Raw genomic sequence first — 20,483 nt, 5'->3', positions numbered from 1 at the left:
CTAGATTTTTGTTTGTCTCAAAAATGGCTCTACTTTATTTTTTCTGACCACGGCATTGAATTCAGCGTAGGATTTTGCATAAGAAACGTTGGTCAACCACTAAAGTTCACACTTTTTATGTTGTTTTGTAAACTAGTGTTATCACTATTAGATCTACAAAACTTTTTGTACCATTTGTCCCTCTACGTTTAAGACGCAAAAGATCCAAATTAGCTGGTACAATCGAGTTTTTCAAAGAAACAAACTTTTGTTCAACTAATTTATTGGTACAAGTTTTCAAAACGTTAGTAAGAACAGCTGCATCTTCATCTAAAGTTCCGGTAACTAATGGAAAATCCACGCTTCTCTCAACAGCAACTGAACTGACAGAATCAAAATTAGAATAAACATGGTCAATCAAAGTTCTACTGTGCCGGGAAATACGCGTAAATTCACTTACTAATTGTTTTAAATTAAAGAAATCAGCTAATTGCTTCAGATGGTTCGAATTGCTAGTATCATGCCAATTAATGTCAAAATCACCCGCAAGTATATTTAATTTACTAGAATCTAAAATTGTCTCGAACCAGTTCTCTAAAATTTCAATAAAACGCTGATTACTTGAACTGGGAGAATGATACAAAACACCATAATTACCCATCTTCATGCCACGTTCAACTGTAATGCCTAAGAACCAATTGCCATCAAAAGCTTCGTTTTGGCAAAGATTGAATTGAACTGATTCTTTGACATAAATAGCAACACCGCCAGTGTGCCTTGAATGTGACAAACAAGCAGCAGCTTTATATCCCGGAATGCTATACTGATCAAAAGATTCAATTTCTACAATATGTGTTTCTGCTAACAAAACTAAAAGTGGACGATTATCTTCTACAATCTGACGTAATGTTACGTAGTTTGTAGATAACCCCGCAATATTCAAATACAAAATCTCTAATTTACTCACATTACTACTGGAACTTGGTTGCTATTTATTGAAATGTAAGCTGCTTTTTTCTGATCATATAGTTTTTTATACACAAAACAATTAGAACTAAATGCTGCGTGGTTGACGTCCAGATTTAATTTACGCTCCTACTTAGTTTTTAAACAATTAACGCATTTCAATACAGTTGACGTACACTTAGAGGTGCTATGTTGTCTATATATATGTCTATGTCTAGAGCATCGTTCGCAATATTTGCAATCCGTGCTTTTGTGCCCAAATTCTCCACATCTTAAGCATCGCAAAACATTAATCGCGGGAACTATCGAGCACCGATCAAACCCTACATTTACTTTTTTCGCACATAACAAACATTTATACGTCTCGATATCGACTTCAACCACAACACTAAACTTGTTGTATGCGTGGATTTTCAAACATGTTAACTACTTTTACATCATTAATTGCGATGTCTTCATTTTGACTTTTTAAGAAGTCAATGAAGACATCGGAGGAATACTGATCGCTCATGCCCACCACTTTTAACATTGGCACCGATGTGGGAACAACAGCGTTGTAGTTTTCACCCAAATTGCTTTCAATGCCCTTTTTCACCTCATTTACATTGTATCCTGTTGCACACTCAACAATAATGGAGCCATCTTTCCCGTTTCTAAAGTTACTAATTTTGTGTGTTTTTGGATCCAGGTTTGTTTTCAAAAACTTGCGAGTTTCCTCGCTGTCTTGTTTGGACTCTTTAGGTTTAATCACAATGACCGGGCGAGCCTTACGGTTGTTCAGTTTTTTACTTCCAAACTTACTTTTATCATTTTCAACTTTATTTTTACTGATATCCTTACTTTTACCGTCCCCTTGTCCGTTTTTCAAAGCATCCGCGAGACTACATTTAACTTTATCATTAGTAGAATTCTCTTCGTCATGACTATTACTATTACCATCGGGGATTTGACCCGCTTCAGAGGGAATCGGCCCAGATCCACTGCTATTATTCATTGCAACTAAATTTTTGTCCGCAATAATTCTCGAAAATGAACTAGTCATATTTTCCAATTTTTCATTTAATAATATTTCAAGTCCGCCAACGGCTTCCTTCAGGGTACCATTTACATTTAAACGGATAGCTTCCATACCGGTCTTCAACGCGTTATCAATTTGAGCAGCAATCTGATCTCGCATGTTTGTGATCGTTGCCGAAATAGAAGATATTTTCTTCACTTCTTCCTCAATATTTCTAACATGCGAGATCGAATCACTCGGCTCGTCACAACTAGACAGACAATCGTCACACTTGTATAGGAGATTAACATTCTCCATGACAACCTTTGCCGTACTCCTTGTAAGTGTAGTGCATCTCATGTGGAACACACGAGAACACTTACCACTACAGGTTAACGGCAGATCGCTTGCCATTACCCCAGGTAAATACAGGTAAATAAGTGGCATAGAAAATTTTGCACAGGTAATTTATCAACGCCAACGTTTAAAACTAAATCATGAAGGTCACTCAAGCATTTGATGTGGTAGACACCGAACATATGTTTGTAAAGCAGTTGAAAGAACATTGTAATTTAAAAATGCCTATGGTTGACCAAATTACTTAGTGAACTAAACTCCATTGAAACCGAAGAATTAGTAAAAAAAAATCGAAATCGAACGTGTATATAAAATTAGAAACCTTTTTTACCAATTTTTTTTTGCTGTTGGAGTGAATACCGAAGCATTATTGAACAACTACCAGGAGCTCACTACTTCGTCAGAAGGTGTAATTGACAACTTTGTTAAGGGCAAATTCTGGAAGCCAAAAGTTGAAAAAAGGCCTGATTAAATTTGCATTCCATTCTTTATTTTCGCAGATTCGTTTGAAATTAACAATCCATTGGGTTTGAAAGCTGGCAAACAAGCGCTTACTGGATTTTACTTAAATTATCCCAGTTTACCAAGGCATATTCATGGGAAAATAAACATTATGTTCCTGCTTCAATTTGTATACTCAGATGTCGAAAAATCGCATTCAAACGAAGAAATACTACAGAGGTTTGAACAGGGGGCCCCCCTTAGCTCAGTCGGTAAAGGCGCAGCTACAAAGCAAGACCATGGTGGCTGGGTTCAATTCCCGGTCCGGTCTAGGAATTTTTCGGGTTGGAAAATTTCTCGACTTCCCTGGGCATAGAGTATGATTGTTCTTGCCACACAATTATACTAATCCAGAAATGGTACAGGCATCCAAAGCTCTCAATTAATAACTGTGGAAGTGCATCTAGAACACTAAGTTGAGAGCACACAGTAAGCTAATATGCGATATGCAAGAAGCTTGAAATGCGAATAAGAAGAAGAAGATGGGTTTGAACAGTATAATGTATTACAGTAGATCATTCGTTGCAAATCATCCATGCAGGATTTGTTCAGTGCATCTTGAAAACATAAGGAAACGTACAGTGGATGATCAATCACTATACCGCTCTGAAGAATCAATGGCGCTTGAAAACGGTCGGTTTTCGGAAACCGAAAAAAAATCGTATTTTAACACTATTCCGAACTTTCATATTACTGACCTAAAGGTAGTAGACTGTATGCATGACTTCTATGAAGCATTTGCTCATGATGCCTACAGCAGGCGTTTTATTTCAAAAGGATATTTTTCACTACACATACTGAATCAACGAATCGATTATGATATTAATGAGCGTAAGAGTATTCCTTCAGGAATCAAAGAAGAAAATCTGAGTTAGGAAAATCCTGTTAGTTGGATTAGCCAATAGCAGCAGTTGGCGCGCAATCCAGGTGCATCACGCCATGGATTGCGCCAATAGGAAGCCGGTAGGGTAGAACAGCCTAGTAAGCACTTTAAGTGCATAAATAGGTAGTGAGCAGGTGGTTCGCTCTCTTTCATCATCGAACAGTTTGTGTACTCGGTTTAGTTTCTAAGTGAATAAAGTGTGTTAAGTGAAGTTTTAGCTTTTTAAAAACCTAAAACGTAACGAACGATCCTTAACTGGTGTCAGAAGTGGGATCCGCGAGTGTGGTGTTTTCAAAAGTGATAGTAAAGCTGCTCCCGTATCAACGAACCGCAGCAGCAGCAGCAGCAGCAGCCTAGCGAGACCAGTTGAACACCGGACGACCGATTGCTATCCGCCACAAGCGCACCTTCTATGTTCTTCCTGTAAGTAACATTTCTTTTATCATACACGGCAAGAAAAAAATACTCAAAATTAAGTTAAAAAAACTCAACGTTGGGTTCTATCATTTGAGGTCCGCCGTTGAGTGAATCAGAAAAGCGGCGTTGGTTAAAATTTACTCAACTATTGAGTAATAATAAATGAACTCAAATATAAGTTTATTTTCATTGAGGTTGCTCTTATGCGCCTTTAACCATTTCATTTTCACAAGCGTTGATAGACGAGTGGTCAACACACGGGCCCCGTATTCTCAACGTCCACACGGTAAGAAAAAAGAACCCAACATTGAGTTCCTTTCACTCAACACGTGGCTTCCGTGGGGCTAGGTAAAATTAAGTTAAAGAAGAAAACTCAATTTTGAGTAATCCTGATCATGAATCCACGTTGACCAAGTTGACAAAAAAATAATAAAACGGAGCAGACTGGAACCGAACCATGGACATTGAGAATACGGGGCCCGTGTGTTGACCACTCGTCTATCAACGCTTGTGAAAATGAAATGGTTAAAGGCGCATAAGAGCAACCTCAATGAAAATAAACTTATATTTGAGTTCATTTATTATTACTCAATAGTTGAGTAAATTTTAACCAACGCCGCTTTTCTGATTCACTCAACGGCGGACCTCAAATGATAGAACCCAACGTTGAGTTTTTTTGAACTTAATTTTGAGTATTTTTTTCTTGCCGTGCATGGTTCGGTTCCAGTCTGCTCCGTTTTATTATTTTTTTGTCAACTTGGTCAACGTGGATTCATGATCAGGATTACTCAAAATTGAGTTTTCTTCTTTAACTTAATTTTACCTAGCCCCACGGAAGCCACGTGTTGAGTGAAAGGAACTCAATTTTGGGTTCTTTTTTCTTACCGTGTACGCTTTATTCCAACAAGAAATGCCAGAGACACGGCAAAATGAGATTGAGCAGCTCAAAGCCATGGTGCTAGAGCTTAAAAAACCAACTCACTGCACGTAACGATGATCAAAATGACTACGACATCGATGAAATTCGCGCGGAGTTAGATGAGCTACGCTCGCAAATTAAAAAACCACAGGTTGGTGACGCATTTAAGCTTCCCGACCCTTTCAAATATTTGTCCGAATTTTCGGGCAATAAGAAAGAACTTTCAGCATGGCTGGAAGAGGTCGAAGACCTGTACAATGACTTTAAAGTCAAAACCGAAAACGGGGGGCTCTCCCTCAGCAGCCTCTATATAAGGGCTATCAAAAATAAGGTGAAAGGGAAGCTCGGACGTTACTTTGTGCTAACGGCAACCCGAACACTATAGACGGTATCAAAAAGATTCTCGTCGAACACTATGGTGACGAAAAAGACTTCACCACGAATTTATCAACCCTATTCCGCACGCGGAAGGGTAATAAAACCCATCTTCGTTTTTACAATGAAATGAAAGAAACCAACACCAAACTGAAGGCCAATCTTCAGTCGAGACCCTTAACGGGCCATGAGATAATTGAAATTATCACCGTGACCAAATACTTAGATAATATTCAGGAGCCTTTAAGTTCCATCATCCGGAATTCAAAACCTAAAAACCTAGAAGAAGCATACCAAGCTGTGTTGCTTAATCAAAACGCAGAAATGCGGATCAAACCACAACCTTACTCGAACCAAAACCATTCAAATAAATTTAAATCATTCAAACCGCAAAATGCACCGGCGGGCAGTTCGCAACAATTGCAACCCAACACCCCGCAACCTAACACGGCGCACAAATATGCTCCATTCAAAAAACAGCAATTCTTACCGAGGCAGCGAGCTGAGGCTAACAATAATGAGTTGGAGGAAGTGGATGAACCCGATACTCCTGTTGAAGTGAACGATGACCTAGAATACTCAGACGAGGAACTAAATTTTCAGACTGCCAGAGGTGCGAAGAACCAAACATGAATTTCATTCCATATGTTCGCTTTCCAACGTCCAAAGGAATTTTAAACTTCCTTGTAGATACTGGAGCGAACAAGTCCTACATAAACCCCGAACATGTCAAAAAATTTAAAACAGTTGATAACCCATCCGTAGTAACGAATAAAAACGGAAAATTCTTTATTGATAAGGTAATTCACGCAAACCTTTTTTCAGAAGCCTTCCAGCAAAAATTACCGTACTACGTTTTCAAATTTAACAAATTTTTCGACGGCTTAATTGGATACGAAAATCTCGCCAAAATGAACGCATTGGTTGATACCAAGCGTCATCATATGCGGATCGGCAACAAAACCTTTGAATTCTCGAAGTATCACCCTTCTTCAATAAACTTCCAAGAGCACCGAAGCAATATTGGGCCCATTTGCACGACGGAAAATGGGACATTTTTAATAGAAGAGGAGGTAAATCTTACTCCTCAAGTAGTTTTGCAGCCGGGGTTATATTCTGCAAAGGATAATGAAGCCCTTGTGCACATTACGAAGGGATCAGAAGCTGTCTCCCACAAACTGGACCCCTTTCGTAACGATAATTTTATTTTGAAAGATCAAACGCCAGCGCGGCTCGATCTTCCGCTCGATCATCTAAATAAAGAGGAAAAGTCACGATTGATTCGTACTATCCAACCATTTAGAGACGTTTTCTTTCGAGAGGGACAAAATCTTACCTTCACTCACGAGATAAAACACCAGATCAACACCTCTCATGAATCTCCTATCCATCAGAGAACTTACAAGTATCCATACCATTTGAGAAGTGTAGTATCGGATCAAATACAGAAACTTTTGGAAACGGGAATAGTAAGAGAATCTTCTTCCCCGTGGACATCACCCATATGGGTGGTTCCGAAGAAAATGGACAATTCTGGAAAACAAAAGTACAGAATTGTCATCGACCGAGGCAAACAAAACGTTGTGGCCGACGGACTCTGAAGAATCCCTCGAGCCGAATTGAGTAATCAACTAGTCCTTGAAAACGAATACTATGAGAATCACCCAGCATATGACCCCGAAATTATTAACCAATTTAAATTGCAACTGATCCTTAGAGTTACTGATGGCAAATCCAAATGCCCCTATATTAATGTTTCTATTTTTCCAGGTTACACGCGTCATGTATTCCATCAAACCGAATATACACAGAAGGATCTTCTAAAAATCCTAAGAGAATGCCTTGTTCCGGGCAGAAGTAATGGAATATTTGCCCCTGTCCAAATTATCCTATCCTGCAAGAAACTTCTTAAGGATCATTTCCTTTCTGGCATGAAAGTCCACTTTTGTAACTTAAAGCTCCCCGATATCATCTCTGAGCAAGAACAGATTGATTTTATTAAGAAAAGCCACAACTTCAATCACAGAGGAACCACAACCCAGTAGCAGTAATACCGTTAGGACAAGCTAGGATTAGTAGTAGTTACGTCAGAATTTTACATAAAGTTGATATGCAAGAGATAGAAAAAGTTATAGACTATATAGGCATAGCAGTCACAGAAAAAGTAACCGATAACAAAATACTTGGACCCTTAATTAAAGCAAAACAAGAAAAATTGGGTAATACTTACAAGAAACTTAAACACTTGCACGTTAAAAGACAAAAAAGATGGAACAGCTTAGGAACAGCGTGGAAATACATTTCTGGAAGCCCAGATGCAGACGATTTAAAAATTATAAATACCACTACTAATCTGTTAATTGATCAAAATGATAAACAAATCCAAATAAACCAGGAATTCGAAGATAGGATAGCAAACTTAACAAAAAGCATATCAATATTAGTATCTGATCAAAATTTAATAGCAAAGGAAATAATAGATGGATTCGATTCAGTAAACTTGTTATTCAACATAGACAAATTGATTAATCAGTTAGAAATTATTGAAGAAGCAATCACCTTAGCTAGATTCAGCATCCCAAACAGCCGACTCATAACCAACGAAGAACTTCAAGCAGCACAACAATTCATAACCGACAATGGCCTCCAGATGGACCCTCTCGACAACGTTTTGGATATAGCCAGCGCATACGTCATGCACAACAGAAATTCCATAGTTTACGCCTTGAAAATTCCGCGAATTAAAGATGTCAATTATGAACTAAATTACATCCAACCAATAGTTAATAATGGTTCACGAATATACCTTCATTCAAATTATGTTCTAACAGGACCAAAATCATGGTACGTCAAAACACAGTGTCCAAAGATACGAAATTTCTACATCTGCAATAACCCACAACTGGAAGCACTAGAAGAATGTGCCCAGCAACTGTTAAATGGAAATTCAGCAACGTGCCCTATGGAAAGGGTATACGGAAACGATATTATAAAGAAGGTTAATGAATTTAATATTGTTGTAAGCAATGCAAATTTGACAATGTTATCAAACTGTTTGGCTCATCGTAAGCAACTTTTTGGATCGTTCCTCATACAATTTGCAAATTGCTCTATAAAACTAAATGGAGAGGAGTTTTCCAACTGGGACACCAGCATACCAGCCAGGTCATTTATTCCAACTATTGGATTGAAGGTAAATTCATCAAAGACAATAGATCGTATTCCTTTAGAATACTTACAGATGTACTACGTCGATCACCGGGAGCATATAAAAAAGCTCAACCTGACAACATCAAGTTTACAAGGCAACTTGGGAACGTTGAAGTGGCTATCGATTGGATCATTCTCAATAACCACACCAATCATTTTCGGAGCTATATTCGTTTGGGCTATAAGGAAATTGGCATCAGCATGCGGCAGAAATAGAAGCAACCCACCAGAGGAGGCGAACGTACAGGCGGAACAGGAAAAGGAACGCAGCTCTACTCCACCCCCCAGGCGACCGAGGTTAATTCCACAGTAGAAGAGAACCCCTAAAGACCCAGGACATAGCAGCAGAGGATCGTGAAAGCCGAGGACGGCTTTCCAGTTGACGGGGAGTAGTTAGGAAAATCCTGTTAGTTGGATTAGCCAATAGCAGCAGTTGGCGCGCAATCCAGGTGCATCACGCCATGGATTGCGCCAATAGGAAGCCGGTAGGGTAGAACAGCCTAGTAAGCACTTTAAGTGCATAAATAGGTAGTGAGCAGGTGGTTCGCTCTCTTTCATCATTGAACAGTTTGTGTACTCGGTTTAGTTTCTAAGTGAATAAAGTGTGTTAAGTGAAGTTTTAGCTTTTTAAAAACCTAAAACGTAACGAACGATCCTTAACTCTGAGTCCACGAAATTTAAGATGTCAGCAAGGCAAATGACATGTTTCGTGGAAAATATCACATTAATGATAGGAGACTTAGTGCCAGCTGAAGATGAGTGGATATTCCTGGTAAATGTTGCTAAAAATGGTTCATTTACAACGAAACCATCATTTTCATCAGAGGAAATCAAAGAACTCGTAAATTTCACTTTAAATCAATACCAAACATTATCTGACAAACATTTTAAGCCTAAAACGTATTTTCTGACGGATTATCCTCTATCAATCGAATGGATGGTTCCAGCACGATTTACGTCCACGTTTACTCCCAAAATGAAACATAAATATTTAAAAAAATGGCATCAACCACAGCATCGAGAAAAAATATCCCTCTCACCAATTCAATGAGGCATACAATGTATTCAGAAACATACCTTATTTTAGACCATTATGACTGCAAGAAGGGTTGGAATTGTCATTTAACTGGATTGCATACCCATTCCTGATGGATTGATTCATGACGATGCTAGTAAAGTCGTTCAAGTACTCAATTACGCAATGCTGGAGAAAACGAAAATCAAATCTGGAACTTTATTAATTATCAAGAGACAAGACTGTTAATTCAAAAAAGCGCACCGTATTATCAAAATTAAAAAGATAACATTCGTTTGCAATATTTATAAAAACTACAAGTTGGATGAGCACTTAGATGCATATGGGTCATTCCGCGCCAAGTGTACACCGCACATGAAATTGACCTTTTAAGTTCGAATGCTCATTTAAGTTCGAATTTCAAAAATCCAAAGTTTTATGCTAATCGGAGCACCCCTCGGCCAAGGGGCGCATTTTCCATTTTCCGTGATTCTTTGGAAAGCACTACCCAACAAACATTGAATGTTGAATAAGAGCTTATTCAGGCAAAAACAAGCTTCTTCAGCTAAAAAATAGCTTAATCAGCTGTTGATCAACTCAAATTGTTTGTTGGGTACCTTCTTTTGTTCATATATCCGGAACAAATAAATCTACAAATTGCATAAAGTATTGTTTTAATAAGGAAATTAGACAAGAAATCTAAATCTATAAGTTTTGTTTCTGTACAGTGTTGCCAAATTTTTTTTTTATTTTTGTTTGAAAACTTCAAATGAAGTTTTCTCATGTCGTTTAATTTTCATTTAAAGGACACCATCGTGTTTTTCATCTTTTTTTACATAAGAAACACTTAACGACAAAAAGTAATTTGCGTAGTTCCTGAGATATTGCATTTTGAATGAACGAAAGTCATAAATTATGAGTAAAAAACTTTTTTTTTCTCATTTTTTTTTAATAAGTGGATTCATTCTCATGACAAATAATATTTAAAGAAAAAAAAATTGATTGCATTACCAAGAACAGTGTTGCCAAATTTAAATACAATTTAGTGACTAAAAACTTTAAACGTGATTTTTTAAGTTGATGCATCTAAATATTTGGTTTGATTACACCATGTTCCACAGCATTTTTACATAAGATAGATTATCTAAAACAAAGTTCAACGCAACGTAACATTTTGGGAAAACAAATGAAAGAAAAGTGTTTTTTAATTTTTCTGATGCATTTTCTAAAGCAATGGATTTAATATCCAAACCTATTATTTTAAAAGTTTTCAGAAGGTTAGTGCACAAACGGACCTAAATCTATATTTTTTGGTACAAGAACGCCAAAATAACTATTTATGGTCAGTAGTGTGTTTCAGCGTTATATGGAAAAAAAAGTCAAAGTCTGGAATTTCAAACGCTACCCTTTGGAATGGTAGTTTGGGGGGTCAGAATTACCCTGCCAAAATTTGAAGTCATTTGGTTCACGGGAACCCCTCGCTCAAACGGCTTGAAGTTTGTATGGGGAAAATCGACAAAATGTATGGGGGAGCGAGCCACTTTCACATTCGCGGCTCTAGGTGGCGCTGTAGTGGGTCGATTTTCTTCGTGTACAAAATGTAGGACTTTTGGAGTATTGGGAACATTTTGGCTGAAGACCGGATGTGAATCCGAGTTACCCCCGAAAAGTTATTAGCGTTTCAAACGAACACCACCTGCTTTACTTCTGGGGAGGGCCTAACGCGCTTGTGCAGTTTTTATTTTTACGAACAGGTATACGAATAGCAATGTTTGCATAGGTATAACTTTTTTGTTTAACCATGAAATTGGTTGAAATTTTCACAGTGAGTAGAAAAATGTTCGAAATTATGGTCTACTAAAAATTGGAACAGATTGGCCAAGTGGTTCCGGTTTTATTTCGGGTTTCCGAGAGGCCATCGAAGGGACAAAAGGTACCAGTCGTCTACAACATGGTGGAGCTGAAAACCCACAGCAACAGGCATCTATGGGTAGTACTGATTAATATTTTAACAAAATCAACCCATAACCTGGTTCTAAATACTGAGCGTCTACCGGAAGGCCTTCCAATGACCTGGATCAACCTTAATCTGGATTATTATGTATTTTTGATCAAAGTAGGCCTTGATTATTCTCTGCAACTATATGAAATGTAGTACATTAATGATTTTAGATATATAAGCGTTTCAATGGCTCCAAGTGGTCACCAGATGATCCACCGGAAGATCCGAAACATCCGTAAAATTTAGTGCTACATAAATTCGATCAAAGTAGGCCTTTATTTTTCTCTGCAACAATGAGAAATGTTGTAAAATTGTGATTTTTGATATGTTAGCTGTTCAATGGCTCCGAGTTATCACCAGATGGTCCGCTGGTAGATACGGAACATCCGTAAAATTGATTGCTGTGTAAATTTGATCAAAGTAGGCCTTGATTTTCCTCCGCAATTATATGGAATACAGTAAAATGGTGATTTCTGAAATATTAGCTGGTCATTGGCTCCAAATGGTCACCAGATGACCCACCGAAAGATCTGGAACATCCGTAAAATTGGTTGCTAAGTAAATTTCATCAAAGTATGCCTTGATTTTTCATTGCAACTGTATATAATGTAGTAAAATTATGATTTTTTATATATTAGCTTGTAACGGTCACTCCATGTTGTAAATATTAAATCAGTCAGTCACTCCGTGTTGTAAATATTAAATCAGTCAGTCACTCCGTGTTGCAAATATTAAAACAGCCAGTCACTCATTGTTGTAAATATCAAATTAGCTATAATTAAAGTAGGATGAAATGGATCTAATCCATACGCCAAAAACTACGCCAGTAGCGAAACGACACTGGTCGATTTACTATAAAAATAGAATATCTCGTGAGTAAAGCCACACGACCTTGTGCAATTTCTCCCAAGGCCGAGTCCAGTGAAATCTTCGGGAAAGTTGGGAAAAGAGAGAGTGGTGGCTACACCCGACATTGAACGAAGGACCAGCGATCGGAATAATCTCTCGCATTGCCGATCTAGTTCGAAGAAGTTCGCGGGAAAATCGAACTTCCGTTAAGTTCGGCTGAGGTCACCTTCCCTAATCTGAGGGTCACGGTTTCGCCTCACTTTCGTCCGAACCGCAGATAACAGTGGAAGTGTGTCCTTTTTTGTTCGCGTTATTTGATAGTTTGTATAGTGAGTTAAAGCAACGTGGTTTTACTTTATACTTGAATTCTAATTTCTCCTCGTTGATTGTTTAGTTATAGTTATCAATCTAAAAGTAGTGTGCGTCATAGGCTAGACTTTGTGTGTGCAAAAAACAAGCTAGACCAGGTAACGTGCTGCTCGGTAAAGAAAATCTGTGCAATGTGCTCAATGGTATTTTCAACAGCCGACGGCTACATCCTCTTCCAACGCCATCATCTGCATCCCCGGGGCGAAAGATTCCGGCAACCGTCACCTTGGCCGGTGGAAAGCGATCCGCATCCACATCGCTTGTCGGGGCTTGGTGGTTGTCAAGCGCCACCTGTGGTAGAATTACCATCCGTCCAACCACGTGGAAATCGTTGGCCGTTTAATCACCAACGGTCGAACGCTAAGTAGCATCGTCGCCGCCCGTAACAGCAGCGCAGCAGTCAACAGCAGCATCATCAACTGGTGAGTCCGTTCCAATTGTTTCTTTGTTGAGTGTGGCGTCCGGCGAGGGCGCCACGGAGGACCTTTTTTGCCGACCATCAGGTCGAAGAGCATGAATTGCTAAGATTTGGATAAGTCCAATATTTGTGAGGTTGGGTGTCGGCATGACAACGTGCACACGTATCGTAATATATGGATACCCACCCAACCCATTAATGTGAGACACCCGGGTGCCAAGCTTTGCCGTTCCCCGCTTGCTGCATCGTCGTGAGATTAACCGAGAAGAAAAACACAAGAGCACAGCACAATATGATAGGTAGATAGAAGAACCGCACGCACACAAGTATAGGTAGAGGAATAGAATAAAGAGGAGTAGGAAAATACAAGCAATCCAAAGTTCTGAAAAGCATGAGTTTACAATAAACCTCAACTTACCGTTTTCCGTTATAAAATGAATGTTTGATTTGAATTGAATGTAATGTTGTTGATCAGTCCTATTAAAACTTTTGAATGAAAGGAAGAAAGTGTCTTCACGTTGTTTCCGGTCCGGGTAATTATGTTGTCTTCCGCGTGGTTGGAATTTGACTTGTATGTGGCGTACCTCTTTTGTTGAAGCTGCACCTCTGGCGGAAATAAGTGGAACTACCGATGAGGAAAGCTTGACGTGTAACGTCGTTTAGGTTTGTGTGATCTCTTACCGTGAGCTTCGGGGAAATATTTCGGGGTGTGAGAGATTATGCTGTTTTAGCAATAAGGTTTTCTACCCGATCAATTTCGGTGGTAGTGAAGCTGGCTCGATCTCTTCTTTTCAGGAAGATTACACTTGGACTCGCCCTTGAGGCAGTCTCATCCGGGCAAACTCAACATGGTATGCGGTCTCCTTTATCGGAGTTGCGCTTAAGCCGCATACTTATTCGAGATCGACCAGTGACGGCTACAAGCTGTTCACTGGCTCCAAGTGGCTCGCCGAAAGATCCGGAACATCCGTAAAATGTATTGCTGCGTAAATTTGATTAAAGTAGGCCTTGATTTTGCTCTGCAACTACGTGAAATGTAGTAAAATGGTGATTTTTGTTATATTAGCCGATCAATTGCTCCGAGTGGTCACGACATAACCCGGAAGATCCGGAAAATCTGATAAATTTATTGCTGAGTAAATTTGATCAAAGTAGGCCTTGATTTTACTCTGCAACTATGTGGAGTGTAGTAAAATGGTGATTTTAGATACATTAGCTGTTCAATGGCTCTGAGTAGTCACCAGATGGTCCGTGAGAAGATCCGGAAGATCCGTAAAATTGATTTATGTGTAAATTTTATCAAAGCAGGCAACAACAACAACTGCAATTTATGTTGAAAGTTGTTGAACAACATCGCCGCACGTTTCCAACAAGTTCACGGACTACATTAAAACAAAGTAAACGTAACATTTATCTTGCACAATAGAAAGCAGTGTTCAACAACAACTAATGGGAGATTTTAGTGTAATATTAATGAGAAAAAAAAATCATGATGTGGAAATCTACTTTCTGTGGGGCAAGATTAATGTATTTCATACTTTGTTTTAATGTAATACGTATACTTGTTGGAAACATGCAGGGATGTTGTTCAACAACTTTCAATGAAAACTGAAGATGATCTTTATATTTTGTTATCATACCAAAAAATGCCCTTTTCTTCAATAGATGGTTTTGAATAGAAAAATGCCTTGGCAAACAAGTCCTTCTTAAGTATCATTAAGTTTTGATGAGTTTATTTTATACCTGCATTAAAAAAATATTGGTATTAGTATTAAATAAAGAGCAATAGGCTGAACTGTTTTTGCAAGATCAAGACCATTCCACGCAAATAAGGAAAAAGTATCCAAGTATTTTGTTGTTAAATGATGTTTAAATTTTGTTTGTTAAATTTTAAACAAAATATGCAAAGAACGGGTATACACTACTGCTAAAAAAAACTCAGAGTACACTGGAAAAATAAACTCATATTTTCATAAATATATTACTTTTGCTTTCCTTTTGGCTCGGGTATGCTCCTGGAGTTAAAAATTGTTTAAATTCGACTCCTAAAAAACAGCTATATTAAAAAGCTTCTTGTAATCGTTACTTGTTTGTTGACTATTATATCTCCAATAAAACCTTTGAGGCCGTATTTCACTCAGTAACTCATTTTGCTTATTTCTTCCGGGGACTTTATTTTATGTATACTATTTGGAAATGGGCAAATATTGTGGTTGAAGGGACTATTTCATGCAAAAGCTTGTTTCAAGTAGACCTGTAAACCGGTCATGTCATGGGCAGCGGTGGCGCAGAAACTATTTTCGCCTTGGTAGTACTTGCCACACAACGTGATGCCGCTGGTTTAAATCATTGATAGAATAACCTGAAAAAAGTTTCTTGGTACATACTCCCAACAAACCCCCCGCCGACTGTGAAATGTCAGGAGCGACAGCACAATACCGAACAGCAGCTTTTTATCCCTTCGGAACTCAAAAATAAGAACGGCTATTTCGTAGATATCCTCCACGGTTCCATGAATACCGAAGAAACCAAAAGAGCTAGCTGCCAGGACACCCAATTTTGTCCTGCCGCTCATCGGAGAAGTGATAATGATCTCCGCCTCCAGAATCAAACCCTGGAGAGGTAATGTCACCAGCACACTTAACGGAAACCTGACTAATTGAGTGTTGTTTTCAGCACAGTTCTAAACCATCCCTTACCCCGCCGAATTGAAGAACAATTCCACAACGAGTCCTACAAACATTTTCGAAGGTAGAAATATGAATAATTTTGCTGGGAGAAAATGTTCTAATTATAATTTGTGTTGTAGCTCCCATCGGGATGGGTGAATCTGACAGATACCTAGATGCATTCCAGTCAGAAAAAGGCCTTGATATGAGGTAACCAAACCGATTAAATTTAGTTATAGCTGGAAGCTAATCGCCATGCTTATACAGGGCCATTTCTTTCGTGGTCACGCATTTCTCTCGGTGAACGGACTACAAATCTGGAGTGACAGAGTCAAAGTAATCATACATGGGAGTATTCGCCATTAAGCAGTGGTAGTGGTTAAGTAGCATTGTCATCACGGGCAGCATCCTTCCCGCAGTCAGAGTAATAATCCGCAGCAGTAGCGTCGAAATACATTGCTCGGGCAGAAACACCATGAAGCTCAAGTAGTGGTAAAGAAACGGTGGACGGAAAACGGCGAAAGTAAACAGTAAGTTCACTATGCTTTCAAGTACTGTGGTCGTAAGAACACGAAGGTTCGAAGCAGCAGCATCAACACAATGCGAGGTACCTGCTAAACTGGTGTAGTGTGTAACCAGTATCCTGATTAACTGGTTCAGAAGTTATTAGTTAGTAAGTTTTTGAGGTTAAGGCCCAGTTAGGTCCAGGGGGATTGCCACCGTTTATTGGAACCCTAACCGATGAGTTTAGTTTCCGTCGGCGGGCACTCTCTAAAACTCATCGAGCCGGTACCACATACACGGACCCTTGAAGTCTTCATTCCTTGAAGGACGACACCCAACAAACCATCCGCGACCCTATGTAGGATGAGCCCAGTACCCACGATTCAGACTACGAAATATCCATCATCTTAGGTAGGAAGCTCTTACCTTCATTTATGTATTTACCTGAATAAACGTAACCCTAGCAGTACACTTGTCGCAAACGGCAACTCCTATGTGATTTATTCCGGTTACAACCAAGTTGCCTCCACCTTTAGAGACGGAAGTGTATTGCTTGGGAAATTATGCTTAGTGGGACTAATACACATTACAACCTGATTGTGAAACTCAATTTTGTGACTTGTTTTGGACACGGTATCTCTGTTCGAAACATAATTAACAGTCAGAGTATTAAGGATGCAAAGCGCGTGACGATGCTGTGAACAAGCATGGTTCTTAATAACGGGACAGTCATGCAGTGTTGCAGCATCGTCATGCATTTTGCTCCCTTGGTCTTCTGACTGATTAAATAAATAGTACTGTAAGACGGGGTGACATTGAAACTAGGTAGTCACATTGGGCCAAAATTGAAAAATGTTTATTGATGCAAATATCTTGAATATACAGAAAATGATGTATAGTATATGTTTCTTGAGCTTCTGGGGTAAAGCGTAGATAACACTAACTAGTTATTTTATATAATTTGTGCTGTAAAGGTGTGTCATAAATAGTAGTAGATTTTTTTAAAATGTTTGAACACACTTTTATGAAAATAGACGAAGGCTACAAGCGATCTTTAACCATACATACGAAGTACGTTGTGATCATAACCAAGTGTACTCCTAATAGCTACGATAAATTTATATATTTTAAGATATGTTAAGATATTTTAATTAAATCTATGTGTTGGCCCAATGTCAGCCGCCATAAGGTTTTACATTGGTCTATTTTTTAATTAATTTTAGTTAAATGAGCTTTCAATTAAAATAAACCATTTCCATGACAGTCGTAAATATATCATTGATGAATATATTCACATGCTTAACATTGTTTTCCTTGCTAAAATGTGAACGTTGTTAGGTAGGGAACGATTTTTTTTGATTTTTTGGCCCAATATCACCTCTACTTACGGTATCACTGAAACACTTACCAAACAAAATCTTAGATTATCCCATTTAGTTAAGGGTAGTTTCAAAATGTTCCCCCGAAATTATATTTGAACACTACCCTGAAATGAAAGGGGATAACTTAAGGCTTCGTTGGATGTGTGCCTCAGAGATACTGATTTTTTTTATTATCCTGAAATATTTTATTTGATGATGAAAATGTGTGTCAACCTGTTTGCCAATCGATTTAAATACATGCGATGTTTGTGTGACTTACACACCTACACACTTGCTAACGACTACGCCGGAGCTGTCCTCATACGAAGCAATTAATTTTACTGATGTTACAATGAACAGCTAATATATAAAAAATCACCAATTTACCACATTCCATATAGTTGCAGAGAAAAAGCAAGGCCTACTTCGTTCAAATTTACACAAAAATCAATTTTACGAATGTTCCAGATCTTATGACGGACCATCTGGTGACTACTCAGAGCCATTGAACAGCTAGTGTATCTATAATTACCATTTTACTTCATTTCACATTGTTGCAGAGCAAAATCAAGGCCAGCTTTATTCAATTTTTACGCAGCAATAAATTTTACGGATTTTCCGTATTTTCTGGACCACCTCCGATGGCCTCTCGGAAACCCGAAATAAAACCGGAACCACTTGACCAATCTGTTCCAATTTTTAGTAGACCATAATTTCGAACATTTTTCTACTCACTGTGAAAATTTCAACCAATTTCATGGTTAAACAAAAAAGTTTTACCTATGCAAACATTGCTATTCGTATTCCTGTTCGTAAAAATAAAAACTGCACAAGCGCGTTAGGCCCTCCCCAGAAGTAAAGCAGGTGGTGTTCGTTTGAAACGCTAATAACTTTTCCAAAGATGCTACATTTTGTACACGAAGAAAATCGACCCACTACAGCGCCACCTAGAGCCGCGAATGTGAAAGTGGCTCGCTCCCCCATACATTTTGTCGATTTTCCCCATACAAACTTCAAGCCGTTTGAGCGAGGGGTTCCCGTGAACCAAATGACTTCAAATTTTGGCAGGGTGATTCTGACCCCCAAAACTACCATTCCAGAGGGTAGCGTTTGATATCCCAGATTTGACCTATTTTGAAACACTCTAATGGTCAGCCATAAAACAAGACAAAAATGTGAAATATGGGACAAAACTGTAATTTGCTCATGTTTTGCATACGATCCAGAATTTCGAGATCAAATAAATGTATTTGAAGATGTCATCTATTAACGTATAAAATATGATATTTTTGATTTTTTTTCATATCTTAGACGTCTATGTTTTAAGCATCTCTGGCGCATCTGTATAGTTCATTAGTTTGCAGATACCGAGTGGAAAATTGTGTGTTCTATTCAGGGGGTAAGCCACTTTGCCACCTTGTGTTAAGCACATCAAAAACACTCTTTGACACTCTTGGACACACTCAAACACCCTTCAACCACCATGAGAACCAATTTTTCAATCTTTTCTGGCAGCACTGCCATTCATTTGATGCACTTTTTTGTTTTTGTTGATTTTTTTTTTTCTGAAGGAGGGACCTCCAGAAATCGGTAGGATTCCACAAAAAAAAAAAAAAAAAAAAAACTGGCCGGGACACCGAAGTAGCCCTCACCCCCGCAATTAGGAAAGAAGATTCAGCATCAAGCTCAACATTGAAAAAAACAGACAATTTCAACCTCTAACAAGCTAGAATATCTGTAACTGTATATGAATGAAGCGGATAATAATTATCATATCAATTATTGATCGATAGCTGAAGACAGATATTTGTTCTAATGTGTTTGATGCCCTTTCGTCGTGGATTTCATATACACAATACCAAATCAGAGAGATCCATCCTACTAGCTGCCGCTTACAAATAGGTTTGTTTTTTTTTTGTGAAATTTAAATCCAGAGATTGCTTAGGGGCGTGCTCAGTTTGGTTATCTGGGCTTGATTGCGACTGGAATTCGGTTGGGATGGATTCGAGAGGACTTTACTGGTTAGAGCCAGGATGTCAAGCATCATGACATGAGAATGCAACGGCTGAGGGAGTAAAGGGTGATACGGTCAAAATTTGGCCAATTGAGAAATACTGGGCTATTGTCAAGCGGAACCTAAAGAAGACCAAAAAACTGCTAAGGGCGAGCAGCAGTTCAAGGCAAACTGGCTTTCTGCGGTGAAGAAGGTGGAAAAGGTGGCTGTACAAAATCTGATGGCAGGGGTCAAGCGTAAGGCCCGGCAATTCGGATTTGGAAAAGCGGAAGCCTAACTGAATATTTTTCCTGAATTTTATACTAATTGAACTTGAAAAAGAAATTTAATTTGATTTTTTAAATAAACGATTTCACCGATTTACACGCGTTTTCCCTTGACCAAATTTTGACCGTATCACCCTTTACTTTTTGAGATCGGAGGGGAACTACAGACATAGGGTTACGGTATGTAATGTGGGTCTAGTCCTTTCATTCGGCCTATCACGCAAATAAATAATTAATTAAGGAATATTACACAAAAAATAAGGAAAATATTGATCACTGATGATTGATAAATGTGTACCACACACAAATCAATTTATATCACAACATTTCAATACATTTTCAGCTCTCGTAAGTAATAAAACTGGTTGAGAATATCACTCTGTTCGGAGTTTTTAGCCGCCATGACTTCTAA

The 20,483-nt window shown here is 38.5% G+C and overlaps 1 protein-coding gene and 2 pseudogenes across 3 annotated transcripts in view; 2 read left to right on the top strand and 1 right to left on the bottom strand.

Moving 5' to 3' along the window:
* Positions 1–20,483, bottom strand: part of CapaR (Capability receptor) — a 531,594-nt gene that overhangs the window by 374,889 nt on the left and 136,222 nt on the right. The gene's annotated exons all lie outside the window — the stretch shown is intronic.
* On the top strand, positions 2,440–4,114 carry LOC135696901 (uncharacterized; annotated as a pseudogene).
* LOC135696893 (uncharacterized) lies at positions 5,011–6,027 on the top strand (annotated as a pseudogene).

This window comes from Ochlerotatus camptorhynchus, unplaced genomic scaffold, assembly GCF_037179485.1.
Source record: "Ochlerotatus camptorhynchus isolate MF236.1 unplaced genomic scaffold, CSIRO-AGI_Acam_v1.1 ptg000007l, whole genome shotgun sequence".
Lineage (NCBI taxonomy): Eukaryota > Metazoa > Arthropoda > Insecta > Diptera > Culicidae > Ochlerotatus > Ochlerotatus camptorhynchus.
The sequence above is the reverse complement of the archived record's forward strand: the minus strand, read 5'-3'. Positions and strand labels throughout refer to the sequence as shown.